Here is a 19,155-nt window from a genome sequence, read left to right on the forward strand (position 1 = left end):
AACTATGAAGGTATGTAAAGTGGATAAATCAATTTGATTCCTCAGGTCCTAGTCAATTCCTAAGAAAAGACTTGAGTTAGGGGAATTCAAATCAATCAGCATCGAATTCCAATTTTCAATCAACAAAGAGTTTGATAACTCAAGTATCTCCAATTACTCAACACAAGCTAAGAATGTAAAAAACTAAATTAAAATCATAAATATGAAATACCTCAAATTGCATTGAATAAAGAAATCAAATCTAACATGGAGTTCATAAACAAATAAAAGAGAAACTAAATTAAAAGAAGATTGAACCTGGAATTGAGAAGAAGAGGAAATCCTAATCCTAAAACCTAAGAGAGAGGAGAGAGCCTCTCTCTCTAGAGAACTAATCTAAAGCCTAAAATTGTGTGAATGAAAAGTGTATGAATGAATGGATTGATTCCCCCCACTCTGTAGCCTCTAATCTCTGTTTTCTGGATCGAAAACTGGGTCAAAAATAGCCCAGAAGTCGCCATCAGCGATTTCTGCAGTTGCAGTATGTCGCGCATGTCGCGCGTACGCGCCAGGTGCGCGTGCGCACTGATGGACTTTTCGCCAATGTGCGCGTGCGCGTCGCCTAGCTGCATGGCCACTATGGCAAATTGTATATCGTTGCGATGCCTCGAATGTTAGCTTTCCAACGCAACTAAAACTGTCTCATTTGGATCTATGTAGCTTAAGTTATAATCGATTGAGTGCGAAGAGGTTAGGACTGACAACATTAGCAATTCCTTCAATTTCTTGTATTCTTTCCAGTTTTGCATGCTTCCTTTCCATCCTCTAAGCCATTCATGCCCTGTAATATCTGAAAACACTTAACACACAAATCATGGCATCAAATGGTAATGAGAGTGGATTAAAATTAGCTAAATTAAGACCAAAGAAACATGTTTTCAATCATAGCACAAAATCAGGAAGAAAAATGTAAAACATGCAAATTCAATAAATAAGTGTGAGATTAGTAGATAAAATCCACTCAATTAAGCACAAGATGTACCACAAAATAGTGGTGCATCACTCCCCTTGACTTTTCTTGGGTGGCATGTTCAAATCAACCATTAACCTTCTAATATTTGTTCTAATGCCCGATGATGAGCGGATAATTTATACGCTTTTTGGCATTGTTTTTAGGTAGTTTTTAGTAAGTTTAAGCTACTTTTAGGGATGTTTTCATTAGTTTTTATGTTAAATTCACATTTCTGGATTTTACTATGAGTTTGTGTGTTTTTCTGTGATTTCAGGTAAATTCTGGCTGAAATTGAGGGATTTGAGCAAAACTCTGAAAAAGGCTGACAAAAGGACTGCTGATGCTGTTGGAATCTGACCTCCCTGCACTCGAAATGGATTTTCTGGAGCTACAGAACTCCAATTGGCGCGTTCTCAACGGCGTTGGAAAGTAGACATCCAGGGCTTTCCATCAATATATAATAGTCCATACTTTATTCGGAAATTGACGACGTAACTTGGCGTTGAACGTCAAGTACATGCTGCTGTCTGGAGTTAAACGCCAGAAAAACGTCATGATCCGGAGTTGAACGCCCAAAACACGTCATAGCTCGGAGTTCAACTCCAAGAGAAGTCTCAGCTCGTGGATTGATCAAGCTCAGCCCAAGCATACACCAAGTGGGCCCCGGAAGTGGATTTATGCATCAATTACTTACTCATGTAAATCCTAGGAGCTAGTTTATTATAAATAGAACATTTAACTATTGTATTGAGAATCTTTGATCATTCGGTCTTGTGACCACAGGGGGGCTGGCCATTCGGCCATGCCTGAACCTTTCACTTATGTATTTTCAACGGTGGAGTTTCTGCACACCATAGATTAAGGGTGTGGAGCTCTACTGTACCTCAAGTATTAATGCAATTCTATTTTCTTTTATTCAAATCTCTCTTATTCTTATTCCAAGATATTCATTCGTACCCAAGAACATGATGAATGTGATGATTATGTGACGCTCATTATCATTCTCACTTATGAACGCGCGTGATTGACAACCACTTCCGTTCTACATGCAACCGAGCTTGAATGTGTATCTCTTAGATTCCCCAACAGAATCTTCGTGGTATAAGCTAGATAGATGGCGGCATTTATGAGGATCCGGAAAGTCTAACCTTGTCTGTGGTATTCTGAGTAGGATCCTGGGAGTCCGGAAAGTCTAACCTTGCCTGTGGTATTCCGAGTAGGATTCCGGTAATGAATGACTGTGACGTGCTTCAGACTTGCAAGTGCTGGGCGTGATGACAAACGCAAAAGAATCAAGGGATTCTATTCCAGTAGGCGCGGGAACCAACCAGTGATTAGCCGTGCTGTGACAGAGCGCGTGAGCGTAGTTTTCACTACGAGGATGGGATGTAGCCTTCGGCCAGGTGATGCCTCCAGACGATTAGCCATGCGAGTGACAGCCGCAGAGGACCATTTTCCCGAGAGGATTAAAAGTAGCCATCGTCGAACGGTGAACCCCTATACACAGCTTGCCATGGAAAGGAATAAGAAGGATTGAGTTGAAGCAGTAGGAGAGCAGGCGTCCTTGAGCCATACAGTATCTCCATATGCTTATATGAAATTCCCACCAATGAATCTGCATAAGTATTCTATCCCTTTTATTATTTCTATTTTATTATTAATTTTCGAAACCATAAACAAATTTAATCTGCCTGACTGAGATTTACAAGGTGACCATAGCTTGCTTCATACCAACAATCTCTGTGGGATCGACCCTTACTCACGTAAGGTTTATTACTTGGACGACCCAGTACACTTGCTGGTTAGTTGAACGGAGTTGTGAAAACAACCGATGCCATAATAATGATTTCATACAAATACAAAGACTAAGGATCACAATTTCGTCCACCAAGTTTTTGGCGCCGTTGCCGGGGAACAATCAATTTCGAACAACAATTCAAACAATTGTTTCCAACCCACAATGGTGCCTAGTTTTTAATCCGGCAACAACACCAAGTTTTTGGCGCTGTTGCCGGGGATTGTTCGAGTATGGACAACTGACGGTTCATCTTGTTGCTCAGATTAGGTAATTTTCTTTTCAAAAATCTTTTTCAAAATTTTTCTTTTATTTTTCGTTTTTCTAAACTTTATTTTCGAAAAAAAAAATTAATAAAAGTTCAAAAAAAAAAATTCATAAAATCATAAAAATAAAAAAAATTATTTTGTGTTTCTTGTTTGAGTCTTGAGTCAATTTTTAAGTTTGGTGTCAATTGCATGCTTTAAAAAATTTTTTCTTGCATTTTTCGAAAATCTCATACATTCATAGTGTTCTTCATGATCTTCAAGTTGTTCTTGATAAGTCCTCTTGTTTGATCTTGATGTTTTCTTATTTTGTGTTGGTTGTTGTTTTTCATATGCATTTTTTTGTTTGTTAGAGTCCATGCATTAAAGATTTCTAAGTTTGGTGTCTTGCATGTTTTCTTTGCATCAAAAATTTTTCAAAAATATGTTCTTGATGTTCATCATGATCTTCAAAGTGTTCTTGGTGTTCATCTTGACATTCATAGCATTCTTGCATGCATTCATGGTTTTGATCTAAAAATTTCATGCATTGAGTATTTTTGTTGTTTTTCTCTCTCATAATTAAAAATTCAAAAATCAAAAAAATATCTTTTCCTTATTTCCCTCCAAATTTTCGAAATTTTGGGTTGACTTGGTAAAAAATTTTTAAAATTAGTTGTTTCTTACAAGTCAAGTCAAAAATTTCAATTTTAAAAATCTTATCTTTTCAAAATCTTTTTCAAAAATCATATCTTTTTCATTTTTTTTTATTTTTTTTCGAAAATTTCAAAAACATTTTTCAAATTATTTTCAAAATCTTTTCCTTATCTTTACATCATATTTTCGAAAATTCACTAATAATTAATGTGATTGGTTCAAAAATTTGAAGTTTGTTACTTTCTTGTTAAGAAAGGTCCAATCTTTAAGTTCTAGAATCTTATCTTGTAGTTTCTTGTTAGTGAAGTAAATAATTTCAAAATTTTTGAATTAAATCTTTTTATCTTTTATTTGATCTTTTTTCAAAAATTTTATCTTTTTCAAAATTTGATTTCAAAATATCCTATCTAACTTGCTATCTTCTTATCTTTTTCAATTTTGATTTCAAATCTTTTTCAATCAACTAACTAACTTCTAGTTTGTTTCTTATCTTTTTCAAAACCACCTAACTACTTTTCCCTCTCTAATTTTCGAAAATATCTCATCCCTTTTTCAAACATTCTTTTTAATTAATTAATTGTTTCATGTTTTAATTTTAATTACATTTTATCTCTAATTTTCGAAAATCACTAACCCCTTTTCAAAAATTATTTTCGAAATCTCCCTCCTCTTTTCTTCTTCTATTTAATTATTTAATTACTAACACTTCTCTTCACCTCTCTTCATCCAAAAATCCGAATCTCCCTCTTCATTCTTCTACCCCTTCTTTTTCTACTAACATAAAGGAATCTCTATACTGTGACATAGAGGATTCCTCTTTCTTTTCTTGTTTTCTTCTCTTTCATATGAGCAGGAACAAGGATAAAGGCACTCTTGTTGAAATTGATCCAGAACCTGAAAGGACTCTGAAGAGAAAATTAAGAGAAGCTAAATTACAACAATCCAGAAACAACCTTTCAGAAATTTTCGAACAAGAGAAGGAAATGGCAGCCGAAAATAATAATAATGCAAGGAGAATGCTTGGTAACTTCACAAAGCCAACGTCCAGGTTTGATGGAAGAAGCATCTCCATTCCTGCCATTGGAGCCAATAACTTTGAGCTTAAGCCTCAACTAGTTGCTTTAATGCAACAAAACTGCAAGTTTTATGGACTTCCGTCTGAAGATCCTTATCAGTTTTTAACTGAGTTCTTGCAGATCTGTGAGACTGTAAAGACGAATGGAGTTGATCCTGAAGTCTACAGACTCATGCTTTTTCCTTTTGCTGTAAGAGACAGAGCTAGAATATGGTTGGATTCACAACCCAAGGATAGCCTGGACTCATGGGATAAGCTGGTCACTGCCTTCTTGGACAAATTCTTTCCTCCTCAAAAGCTGAGCAAGCTGAGAGTGGATGTTCAAACTTTCAAACAAAAAGATGGTGAATCCCTCTATGAAGCTTGGGAAAGATACAAGCAGCTGACCAAAAGATGTCCATCTGACATGTTTTCAGAATGGACCATATTAGATATATTCTATTATGGTCTATCTGAATTTTCGAAAATGTCATTGGACCATTCTGCAGTTGGATCTATTCACCTGAAGAAAACGCCTGAAGAGGCTCAAGAACTCATTGACATGGTTGCAAATAACCAGTTCATGTACACCTCTGAGAGGAATTCCGTGAACAATGGGATACCTCAGAGGAAAGGAGTTCTTGAAATAGATGCTCTGAATGCCATATTGGCTCAGAACAAAGTGTTGACTCAACAGGTCAACATGATCTCTCAAAATCTGAATGAATGGCAACATGCATCCAACAGTACTAGAGAGGTAGCTTCTGAAGAAGCTTATGATCCTGAGAACCCTGCCATGGCAGAGGTTAATTACATAGGTGAACCTTATGGAAACACCTATAACCCATCATGGAGAAATCATCCAAATTTCTCCTGGAAGGATCAACAAAAGCCTCAACAAGGCTTTAACAATGGTGGACGCAATAGGCTGAATAATAGTAAGCCATATCCATCATCTTCTCAGCAACAGACAGAGAATTCTGAACAAAAACTTCTAATTTAGCCAATATAGTCTCTGATCTGTCAAAGGCCACTTTCAGTTTCATGAATGAAACAAGATCCTCCATCAGAAATCTGGAGGCACAAGTGGGCCAGCTGAGTAAGAAAGTCATTGAAACTCCTCCCAGTACTCTCCCAAGCAATACAGAAGAGAATCCAAAAGGAGAGTGCAAAGCCATTGACATAGTCAATATGGCCGAATGTACAAAGGAGGAGGAGGACGAAAATCCTAGTGAGGAAGACCTCCTGGGACGTCCCTCAAGCAAGAAGGAGTTTCCTATTAAGGATCCAAAGGAATCTGAGGCTCATACAGAGACCATAGAGATTCCATTGAATCTCCTTCTTCCATTCATGAGCTCTGAAGACTATTCATCCTCTGAAGAGGATGAAGATGCAACTGGAGAGCAAGTTGCTCAATACTTAGGAGCTATCATGAAGCTGAATGCCAAGTTATTTGGTAATGAGACTTTGGAAAGTGAACCTCCCTTGCTCATTAATGAACTGGATACTTGGATTCAGAAAACTCTACCTCAAAAGAAACAAGATCCTGGCAAGTTCGATACCTTGCACCATAGGCACCATGAGCTTTGAAAAAGCTCTATGTGATCTGGGGTCAGGAATATAAATCTTATGCCACTCTCTGTAATGGAGAAGCTGGGGATCATTGAGGTATAACCTGCCTTGTTCTCATTACAACTGGCAGAATACCTTGTGTTTAAGGCACAAAGCCATCCCTCTGTGACAGAAGAGAGTAAGCATGAAGAGCTTCTCTCAGTTCAGGGTCAAGAAGAGCCCCCACAGTCAAACTCTAAGTTTGGTGTTGTGAGGCCACAACCAAACTCTAAGTTGGTGTTGTGAGGCCACAACCAAACTCTAAGTTTGGTGTTAAGATCCCATATCCAAACTATAGTTTGGTGTGGACAACTATACAACATTGACCTGATCACCTTGTGGCCATGAGAGCCACTGTCAAGCTATTGACATTAAAGAAGCGCTTGTTGGGAGGCAACCCAATTTTATCTAATTTTATTTTATTCTATTTTTTGTTATTTTGTGTTTTATTAGGTACATGATCATGAAGAGTCACGAAAAAATCATAAAAATTAAAACAGAATCAAAAACAGCAGAAGAAAAAAATTTTCACCCTGGAGGACGCACAGGCTGGCGTTCAACGCCAGTAAGGTGCATCTGGCTGGCGTTCAACGCCAGAACAGAGCACATTCTGGCGCTGAACGCCAGAAACAAGCAACATTCTGGCGCTGAACGCAGGAATGTGCCCAGAGAGGAAAAAACTGGCGCTAAACGCCAGCAAGCATGAAACTGGCGTCAACGCCAGAAACATGCTTACATGGGCGTTGAACGCCCAGATTGTGCATCAATGGGCGTTTAAACGCCAGATGATGCACAAAGGCATTTTACATGCCTATTTGGTGCAGGGATAGAATTCCTTGACACCTCAGGATCTGTGGACCCCACAGGATCCCCACCTACCATATTCCCACCTTACCTTTTAATCCTCATCACACTCTCCTAATCCTATTTCACTCTTCCCCATGTCACACTTCCCAACTACCCCATTCACCAATCACCTCAATTCCTCTTCCCAATTACCCCATTCACCACTCACATCCATCCACTCTTCCCTATAAACCCCACCTACCTTCAAAAATTCAAACCAATTTCTCTCCCATCCCCACCCAAAATGGCCGAACATACCTCCCCCCTTTCCCTATAAATACCCTTCCTTTCTTCTTCATTTTCACACAACACAAACCCCTTCTTCTTCACCTAAAGCCGAACCTACCTCTCTCCCTCTCTACCATATTTTCTTCTTCTTCTTCTTCTCTTCTTTCTTTTATTGCTCGAGGGCGAGCAATATTTTAAGTTTGGTGTGGTAAAAGCATAAGCTTTTTTTTGTTTTTCCATTACCAATGGCACCTAAGGCCGGAGTATCCTCTAGAAAAGGAAAAGGGAAGACAAAAGCTTCTACCTCTGAGTCATGGGAGATGGAAAGATTCATCTCCAAGAGCCATCAAGACCACTTCTATGATGTTGTGGCAAAGAAGAAGGTGATCCCTGAGGTCCCTTTCAAGCTCAAGAAAAATGAGTATCCGGAGATCCGACATGAAGTCCGAAGAAGAGGTTGGGAAGTCTTAACCAACCCCATACAACAAGTCAGAATCTTAATGGTTCAAGAGTTCTATGCCAATGCATGGATCACTAGGAACCATGATCAAGGTATGAACCCGAGTCTAAAGAATTATCTCACAATGGTTCGGGGGAAATACTTGGATTTCAGTCCGAAAAATGTAAGGTTGGCATTCCACTTGCCCATGATGCAAGGTGATGAACGCCCCTACACTAGAAGGGTCAACTTTGATCAAAGGTTGGACCAAGTCCTTATGGACATTTGTGTGGAAGGAGCTCAATGGAAGAGAGACTCCAAAGGCAAGCCAGTCCAACTAAGAAGACTGGACCTTAAGCCTATAGCTAGAGGATGGTTGGAGTTCATTCAACGCTCCATCATTCCTACTAGCAACCGATCTGAAGTTACTGTGGATCGGGCCATCATGATTCATGGCATCATGATTGGAGAGGAAGTAGAAGTTCATGAGGTCATCTCCAATGAAATCTACAAAATAGCCGACAAGCCTTCACCCATGGCACGGTTAGCTTTTCCTCACCTTATTTGCCATCTATGTTACTCAGCTGGAGTGATCATAGAAGGAGACATCTCCATTGAGGAGGATAAGCCCATCACCAAGAAGAGGATGAAGCAAGCAAGAGAAGCCCCTCACGGTTCTCAAGAGGTGCATGAGGAAGCTCATCATCAAGAAATCCCTGAGATGCCTCAAGGGATGCAATTTCCTCCAAACAACTATTGGGAGCAACTCAACACTTCCTTAGAAGGTTTGAGCCACAATGTGGAACAGTTAAGGGTGGAACATCATGAGCACTCCATCATTCTCCAAGAAATAAGAGAAGATCAAAAAGCAATGAGGGAGGAGCAACAAAGGCAAGGAAGGGACATAGAAGAGTTAAAGAACATCATTGGTCCTTCAAGAAGAAGACGCCACTAAAGGTGGATTCATTCCTTGTTCTTTACTTCTTTCTGTTTTCGGTTTTTTATGTTATATGTCTATTTATGTTTTGTGTCTCTACTTCATGATCATTAGTATGTAGTAACTATGTCTTAAAGCTATGAATGAAATCCATTAATCCTTCACTTCTCTTAAATGAAAAATGTTTTAATTCAAAAGAACAAGAAGTACATAAATTTCGAAAATAGCTCTTGAATTTAATTTAATTATATTGATGTGGTGACAATACTTTTTGTTTTCTGAATGAATGCTTGAACAGTGCATATGTCTTTTGATCTTGTTGTTTATGAATGTTAAAACTGTTGGCCCTTAAAAGAATGATGAACAAAGAGAAATGTTATTGATGATCTGAAAAATCATGAAATTGATTCTTGAAGCAAGAAAAAGCAGTAAAAAAAAGGAGCAATAGAAAAAGCCACGAGCCCTTAAAACTAAAAGGCAAGGGTAAAAAGGATCCAAGGCTTTGAGCATCAATGGATAGGAGGGCCCAAGGAAATTAAATCCTGGCCTAAGCGGCTAAATCAAGCTGTCCCTAACCATATGCTTGTGTCATGAAGGTCCAAGTGAAAAGCTTGAGACTGAGTGGTTAAAGTCGTGATCCAAAGCAAAAGAGTATGCTTAAGAGCTCTGGACACCACTAACTGGGGACTCTAGCAAAGCTGAGTCACAATCTGAAAAGGTTCACCCAGTCATGTGTCTGTGGCATTTATGTATCCGGTGGTAATACTGGAAAACAAAGTGCTTAGGGCCACGGCCAAGACTCATAAGAAGCTGTGTTCAAGAATCAACATACTTAACTAGGAGAATCAATAACACTATCCGAAATTCTAAGTTCCTAGAGAAGCCAATCATTCTAAACTTCAAAGGAAAAAGTGAGATGTCAAAACTGTTCAGAAGCAAAAAGCTACAAGTCCCGCTCATCTAATTATAATTAATATTCATTGATATTCTGGAATTTATAATATATTCTCTTCTTTTTATCCTATCTGATTTTCAGTTGCTTGGGGACAAGCAACAATTTAAGTTTGGTGTTGTGATGAGCGGATAATTTATACGCTTTTTGGCATTGTTTTTAGGTAGTTTTTAGTAAGTTTAAGCTACTTTTAGGGATGTTTTCATTAGTTTTTATGTTAAATTCACATTTCTGGACTTTACTATGAGTTTGTGTGTTTTTCTGTGATTTCAGGTAAATTCTGGCTGAAATTGAGGGATTTGAGCAAAACTCTGAAAAAGGCTGACAAAAGGACTGCTGATGCTGTTGGAATCTGACCTCCCTGCACTCGAAATGGATTTTCTGGAGCTTCAGAACTCCAATTGGCGCGCTCTCAACGGCGTTGGAAAGTAGACATCCAGGGCTTTCCAGCAATATATAATAGTCCATACTTTATTCGAAAATTGACGATGTAACTTGGCGTTGAACGTCAAGTACATGCTACTGTCTAGAGTTAAACGCCAGAAAAACGTCATGATCCGGAGTTGAACGCCCAAAACACGTCATAACTCGGAGTTCAACTCCAAGAGAAGCCTCAGCTCGTGGATTGATCAAGCTCAGCCCAAGCATACTCCAAGTGGGCCCCGGAAGTGGATTTATGCATCAATTACTTACTCATGTAAACCCTAGGAGCTAGTTTATTATAAATAGAACATTTAACTATTGTATTGAGAATCTTTGATCATTTGGTCTTGTGACCACAGGGGGGCTGGCCATTCGGCCATGCCTAAACCTTTCACTTATGTATTTTCAACGGTGGAGTTTCTGCACACCATAGATTAAGGGTGTGAAGCTCTACTGTACCTCAAGTATTAATGCAATTCTATTTTCTTTTATTCAAATCTCTCTTATTCTTATTCCAAGATATTCATTCGTACCCAAGAACATGATGAATGTGATGATTATGTGACGCTCATTATCATTCTCACTTATGAACGCGCGTGATTGACAACCACTTCCGTTCTACATGCAACCGAGCTTGAATGTGTATCTCTTAGATTCCCCAATAGAATCTTCGTGGTATAAGCTAGATAGATGGCGGCATTTATGAGGATCCGGAAAGTCTAACCTTGTCTGTGGTATTCTGAGTAGGATCCTGGGAGTCCGGAAAGTCTAACCTTGTCTGTGGTATTCCGAGTAGGATTCCGGTAATGAATGACTGTGACGTGCTTCAAACTTGCAAGTGCTGGGCGTGATGACAAACGCAAAAGAATCAAGGGATTCTATTCCAGTAGGCGCGGGAACCAACCAGTGATTAGCCGTGCTGTGACAGAGCGCGTGAGCGTAGTTTTCACTGCGAGGATGGATGTAGCCTTCGGCCAGGTGATGCCTCCAGACGATTAGCCATGCGAGTGACAGCCGCAGAGGACCATTTTCCCGAGAGGATTAAAAGTAGCCATCGTCGAACGGTGAACCCCTATACACAGCTTGCCATGGAAAGGAATAAGAAGGATTGAGTGAAGCAGTAGGAGAGCAGGCGTCCTTGAGCCATAAGTATCTCCATATGCTATCTGAAATTCCCACCAATGAATCTGCATAAGTATTCTATCCCTTTTATTATTTCTATTTTATTATTAATTTTCGAAACCATAAACAAATTTAATCTGCCTGACTGAGATTTACAAGGTGACCATAGCTTGCTTTATACCAACAATCTCTGTGGGATCGACCCTTACTCACGTAAGGTTTATTACTTGGACGACCCAGTACACTTGCTGGTTAGTTGAACGGAGTTGTGAAAACAACCGATGCCATAATAATGATTTCATACAAATACAAAGACTAAGGATCACAATTTCGTCCACCACCCGACTTGAAGGATTCTCATCACCAACTTTCGAAGAAGTCCTTGCACACATATCAACCAAAAATATAAATCACTCCAACAGATGGACATTTGAGAACGGATTATGTCAACCTCTAATTAGTGATATGTTTTTGTTATCATGTATTTCATTCTTATATCAAATATAAAATTATTAGAAGTGATAATGATATAAAAAAATAATAATAAAAATATTCATCAGCAAAACAAAAAAACCTTTTGTAAAGTAAAGTGTCACCCATCTCTATTGGATATTTATAATAGAATTTTTTCACCTTCTTTGTGTGTTGTTGGTCAATAGCATTGATAAACCACTATTTTATGGTTTATCTTGTGCTCAATTGAGTGGTTTTTATCTACTCTTTACCCACTTATTCATACTATTTGCATGGTTTTATATTTCCTTCCTGATTATGTGCTTTGATTGAAAACATGCTTCTTTGGACTTATATTTGCTTATTATTAATCCTCTCTTATCACCATTAGATGCCTTGATATGTGTGTTAAGTGATTTCAGAGATTACAGGGCAAGAATGGCTTGGAGGATGGAAAGGAAGCGTGCAAAAGTGGAAGGAATACAAGAAGTTGGAGAAATTGCTAAGCTGTCCAGCCTGACCTCTTCGCACTCAAACAGCTATAACTTTAGCTACAGAGGTCCAAACGACGCGGTTTTAGTTGCGTTGGAAAGCTAACGTCCGGGGCTTCGATTTGATATATAATTTGCCATAGCTGCCCCGACGCCAGGCGACGCGGTCGCGTGACCTGGCAGGAGCGCAACCCGCGCGGCCGCGTGAGCCATGCGGCCGCGTCACTTTTCCGCGACCTGTACGGACTAGAAAGCACTGGAAGTGACTTCTGGACTGTTTCTGACCCAGTTTTCGGCCCAGAGAACACAGATTAGAGGCTATAAAGTGGGGGAATGCATCCATTCATCATCATGCCACTCATAATTCACTTCTCATGATTTAGATTAGCTTTGAGAGGGGTTCTCTCCTCTCTCTCTCTTTAGGATTAGGATTTAGGATTTAGGATTTCTTCTTGTTTTACGGACTAGAAAGCACTGGAAGTGACTTCTGGACTGTTTCTGACCCAGTTTTCGGCCCAGAGAACAGATTAGAGGCTATAAAGTGGGGGAATGCATCCATTCATCATCATGCCACTCATAATTCATTCTCATGATTTAGATTAGCTTTGAGAGGGGTTTCTCTCCTCTCTCTCTTTAGGATTAGGATTTAGATTTAGGATTTCTTCTTGTTTTAGGAGTAACTCTGGATCCTAGTTCATGTTCTTTACTTTATATTTATTTCCTATTTTCAGATACTTCATTGCTTGTATTAGATATGTTGCCTAATTGGCTTATGAACTTTCCATGTTAGATTTGAATATTTTATTTAATGATATTTGAAGCATTTCAGTTTAGATTGTTCCTTTTTATTATTCCCAATCTGAGGATATTATTATTCTAGTAGATTTAGTTTTTTCCCTTTTTGCTTTGGTTAAATAATTGGTAACTCTTGATTTATCAAACTCATTTTTGATTGAAAATTGGAATTAATTCATCCACTTAACTTACCTTCATAGTTAGAGGTTAACAAAGTGGGAGAAGAATCCAATTCTCATCACAATTGATAAGGATAACTGGGATAGGACCTCCAGTCTTTATACCTTGCCAAGAGTTTATTTTACAGTTATTTATTTATTTTTATTGCTTTGAAAATATGCTTGTGCCCATTGCCTAAATTCTCAAAACCCCCAATTTACAATCTTCATAGCCAATAATAGAACATACCTCCCTGCAATTCCTTGAGAAGACGACCCGAGGTTTGAATACTCGGTTAACAACTTTTAAAGGGGTTTGTTACTTGTGACAACCAAAACATTTGTACGAAAGGATTTTTGTCGGTTTAGAGACTATATCTACAACGCGACTGTTTTTATGACATTCTTTACTGGCAAAAATCCTAACGTCAAAATGGCGCCGTTGCCGGGGAACTGCTAACGTGTGCCTTATTATTGGTTATTGTAAATATTTTTCTTTTGCTTGTTTATTTATTTTTGTTTTTCCTTTTTATCTTTATTTGCTACTATGAATTCTCACCCCTTTCGCTTTGAGTTTGGCTCTAATATTGTTAAAGGAAATAGAAGTTACAGCAGGAATGTGCATCAAGGTCAGACCAATCAAGGATGGATAGAACCAAGAGGATCTAATCAACCCTTTTGGCAGCAACACCCTCCGAGATATCCTGGACAAAGACCATTCTACCGCGCATACCCAGCTGAAAGACATGGTGGACAACCTTGTAACTACCAACAAGCCCCACCCTGTGCATATGAACCGTCCTTTCAACATAACCTCGAACCACCACACTCACAAGCTTCTCTTCACCATTCGCCATCATATGATCCTTCCTTACCCCAATACCAATCCAATCGTTCCTAATCATCACCACTTTCCTATGTATCATGTCTAAGTCCAACAAACCACGAAGCAGAGGATTGCCTAAAAGAAACAATAACTAAATTTCAAACAACCATTCAACAACTGGAGCACGCACTAATCCAATGGGCCACTAAACGCTCAAATATACAAGGATCAACCACAGTTCCATGTGGACAACCCGATGAAGAGCGTAGCATGAAGGAAATACTAGAGACTCCAGTGAACAAGGCAGAAAATGAATTTGTACTAGAACAATTAGAAGAAGCTGTCATTGTTCAAGAAGAAGAGTTGGTTGAAGATCTAGGCAATGCTGAACTTCCTTGGGAATCCAGAATTGAGGAAAACTCCGTCCAGGATGCTACAATTGATGCTAAGGAAGATACTGTACAATCTCCAAGGCAAGTCATTTATGAGGAATCAGACGGAATAATCCAAGAAGCAAATTCCCTTGATGATGATATTCACAAGTCTAGCTCTCTTGGTGATGAACTTGCGTCCGCAAGTGAACTCTCTGAAATCGAAGAATCTTTCCCAAGTGAGTATGAAGATGACGCGGAGGTAGATTTCTCTCAACCTCTAATCTATGACTTGAGTGATGAGGAAGACATAGAAGACTTTGACCAGGATACAGGTACAATTGAAGATCTTTGGTGCGCGAAATTGTGATCACTACACAACTCTGCACAACTAACCAGCAAGTGCACTGGGTCGTCCAAGTAATAAACCTTACGCGAGTAAGGGTCGATCCCACGGAGATTGTTGGTATGAAGCAAGCTATGGTCACCTTGTAAATCTTAGTCAGGCAGACTCAAATGGGTATAGATGATGAATAAAACATAAAGATAAAGATAGAGATAGAGATACTTATGTATATCATTGGTGAGAGCTTCAGATAAGCGTATGAAGATGCTTTGTCCCTTCCGTCTCTCTGCTTTCCTACTGTCTTCATCCAATCCTTCTTACTCCTTTCCATGGCAAGCTTATGCAAGGGTTTCACCGTTGTCAGTGGCTACCTCCCATCCTCTCATTGGAAATGTTCAACGCACCCTGTCACGGCACGGCTATCCATCTGTCGGTTCTCAATCAGGCCGGAATAGAATCCAGTGATTCTTTTGCGTCTGTCACTAACGCCCCGCCTTCAGGAGTTTGAAGCACGTCACAGTCATTCAATCATTGAATCTTACTCAGAATATCACAGACAAGGTTAGACCTTCCGGATTCTCTTGAATGCCGCCATCAGTTCTTGCCTATACCACGAAGACTCTGATCTCACGGAATGGCTGGCTCGTTTGTCAGGCGAGCGCTCGGTTGTCAGGCGATCAACCATGCATCGTGTATCAGGAATCCAAGAGATATTCACCCAATCTAAGGTAGAACGGAGGTGGTTGTCAGTCACACGTTCATAGGTGAGAATGATGATGAGTGTCACAGATCATCACATTCATCAAGTTAAAGAACAAGTGATATCTTGGAACAAGAACAAGCGGAATTGAATAGAAGAACAATAGTAATTGCATTAATACTCGAGGTACAGTAGAGCTCCACACCTTAATCTATGGTGTGTAGAAACTCCACCGTTGAAAATACATAAGAACAGGGTCTAGGCATGGCCGTGAGGCCAGCCTCCCAAAGTGATCAAAAGATCTAAAGAACAAGAGATTCCAAAGATCAGAAGATGAAAATACAATAGTAAAAGGTCCTATATATAGAAAACTAGTAGCCTAGGGTGTACAGAGATGAGTAAATGACATAAAAATCCACTTCCGGGCCCACTCGGTGTGTTCTTGGGCTGAGCAATGAAGTATTTTCGTGTAGAGACTCTTCTTGGAGTTAAACGCCAGCTTTTATGCCAGTTTGGGCGTTTAACTCCCATTTAGGTGCCAGTTCCGGCGTTTAACGCTGGGAAATCTGAAGGTAAATTTGAACGCCGGTTTGGGCCATCAAATCTTGGGCAAAGTATGGACTATCATATATTGCTGGAAAGCCCAGGATGTCTACTTTCTAACGCCGTTGAGAGCGCGCCAATTGGGCTTCTGTAGCTCCAGAAAATCCGCTTCGAGTGCAGGGAGGTCAGAATCCAACAGCATCTGCAGTCCTTTTCAGTCTCTGAATCAGATTTTTGCTCAGGTCCCTCAATTTCAGCCAGAAAATACCTGAAATCACAGAAAAACACACAAACTCATAGTAAAGTCCAGAAAAGTGAACTTTAACTAAAAAATAATAAAAATATACTAAAAACTAACTAAATCCTACTAAAAACATACTAAAAACAATGCCAAAAAGCGTACAAATTATCCGCTCATCAATCTTTGCAAGAAAGTGGAGGAATTCACAGAAGAGCACAAGGAAACGGAACTTGCAGAACCACCAAAAACACCTATCCCATGGCCACTATCACCTAAGACAAGCTTCAAGTGGGTACAATCCTTAACTTATACCTTCACTTATTCACTTGAATATGGTTTGTTTGAAACAGATGGCCAACTTAGAGCTCTCTGCGGCTTTAAGAGTAAAAGGGAAATGGCTTGTACTCAGAGCTGGTGCACAAGGTTCATTAAAGTTCCACGCTTCACCTCGAAGTACACGGATTGGTATCATGCTCAATTGCATGGATCACGGAGAACGTTTGGTCACCACGGTGAGATTCTACTTTTTAACCCACCCGAATGGAAACTTACAAATCAAAATGGAGGCGGATTTAAAAGCAAGGCTTGGAATCCTGGAGTTTTTTCTGACATTTATCACCCCGGGAACCTAAAAATCTGTTTGAAGCTGTTCAGAAGCTTCACATGCCTAGTTTGGGACCCCGGAGGCTATTGGCATTCCAAGCACTGTTGGAGATTTTTGGACGAATTTAAACATAAACCACCATAACAGGATACTCCTCCAATGTCCAACTTAAGGACTTTAACTAAAAGTGCTAGGTGGGATACAATCCACCATGGTATGGTCGTTTCTTTTTCAGTTTATTTCATCATTATTTGTTTTTATTTTTATTTCCTTTTCATTTTACTTTAGTAAACCTGGAATCATGCATAGCACTCATATTAATCACTGCATTCTGCATTGTTCATGCATTTAAAAAAAAATTTTCACTACGCGACGCGATCGCATGAGCGACGCGGAGAAAGGAAAATTAAAAGTGAACAGAGAGTCACGCTGGAGCGTGGCTGGAGGTGTGCTAATGGCACAAATCGACCCACGCGACCACGTCGCTGACGCGTCCGCATCGAATGGGAAGTATGGCCTCCCACGCGACCGTGTGCCCTGCATTTTTGACGTAAAAGGGTGCACAATGCCATATTGTGCGAGAGTGGTGCTGGATTGGTGCTGGAAGCACAATCCTTGTCACGCGACCGCGTTACCGACGCGGCCGCGTCAATTATTTTCTGACGCACACTCACGCGATCGCGTCACCCAATTTTGGCAATTAAATTGAATCGAACAGAGAGTTGTGCTGGAGCGAGGCTGCACTCGCACCAGCAGTGCAACACGGGTCACGCGACCGCGTGACTGACGCGATCGCGTCGTCTTACCTGACGCGCACCCACGCGAACGCGTGCCTTCCGCGGCCGCGTCGCATGCGCCGCACAGCTCACCCTAAAATTGCCACATATCTTATCTTTCTCTCCTCCAAATCCTAATTTTTCTTCTCCTTTCTTATTTACTTCCTCTTCCCTTCTTTCCCTTCTCATTCTTCTTTTTCTTTTTATTTTATTTTTATTTATTTGCATATTTCATTCATTACATTTTAATTTTGTGTACATTTTTATTTTTCCATTGGTGTTAAAAAATTTTCTTATTCAACTGTTGCTTCTTTTCTTTAATTTATTTTGGTAACTTGTATTACACTGTGGAATGATATTAATTGTATGCCAATGCCAATCTTTTATGATACTTCCACTATCCACACTCCTCCCCTATATTACAAATTTTGTACCACTGGCATGCCATGGCTTCTATTATTTTCTCACGTACATGTTGAAGCTTCCATGTAAATGAGACCATTATCATTTGGCATTACTCAACCCATATTTCATTTACTTTCTATCTTTATTTTTGGGTTACTTTTCTTTCCTTTTTCTTTCAGGATGGCCACCCGGAAGGGAAGCGGAAGACGTTTACATGGGGAGACAGACAAGTCCATCTGTAAAATCTTGAAGAAAGGCATCAGTTGGAACAACCCGTCCACCTGCACATCTCAGCATGCACCGAGGACGGTGCAATCTTTAAGTGTGGGGAGGTCGATACCGATCTCCATGGGTTAGTTACTTCTTGACTCAACACCAATATTTTATTTTATTTGTTTGTTCACTATTGCATTTGCATGTTTAATTACATATTTGTTTGATTTTATGCATTTAGCTACTACTTGGTTAAAATAATAAATTTCTTTTAAGACCCTTTTTTTGAAAAATTTCACTAATTTAAATTGAAAATTTTTATTAAAAATTTGTTTGAAGTTGTAATTGGAACATAGTTTTTGAGCCAAAGAACACACAACCTGTGAGATTTGAGCTTATTTACATGGTTACATTATTTAACCATAAACATTTTATTCTTGTGTGTTTACTTCTCTATGATTGCAATCTTAGCTTTGTTTCATTCTATATATCCAATATTTAGTGTATTTAAATGCTTGCATATGATTGAGGCCATTGTTAATTCTAGCTCACTTATCCCAAAATTAGCCTACCTTTTACATCACCCTTGTTAGCCCCCTTGAGCTTTTAATTCTCTCTTGTTCTATAAACTACAATACTAGCCTTAAGCAGAAAAATAAAATAAAAATCCCAAGTTGAATCCTTGGTTAGCTTAAGATAGTAAATCATGAATAGAGTTAAATGTGGGAAACCTTGTGGGAACATGAGTGATAGAAACAAAGGGTTAGGAAGATTAAAAAAGAAATAAAAATAAATTTGGAAAGCATGCTCATAAGAAAATCAAAGTGATTCAATTACCATGTGCATCAAAAAAAAAAAATTTTCAGCATCTGAATAAAAGGGGATACAAAAAGAAATTCCCCAATGAAAACAATGCACATGGGATAAAAATAA

General features: G+C 39.2%; 1 non-coding gene across 1 annotated transcript; it reads right to left on the reverse strand.

Annotated features, from left to right (window-relative positions):
* Nucleotides 1–5,067: 5,067 nt before the first annotated feature.
* Nucleotides 5,068–5,171, reverse strand: LOC130977986 (small nucleolar RNA R71). The gene has a single exon (XR_009085651.1). It is a non-coding gene; the product is annotated as a small nucleolar RNA R71 (small nucleolar RNA).
* Between the last annotated feature and the right edge of the window lie 13,984 nt (nt 5,172–19,155).

Source organism: Arachis stenosperma, chromosome 4 (assembly GCF_014773155.1).
Source record: "Arachis stenosperma cultivar V10309 chromosome 4, arast.V10309.gnm1.PFL2, whole genome shotgun sequence".
Lineage (NCBI taxonomy): Eukaryota > Viridiplantae > Streptophyta > Magnoliopsida > Fabales > Fabaceae > Arachis > Arachis stenosperma.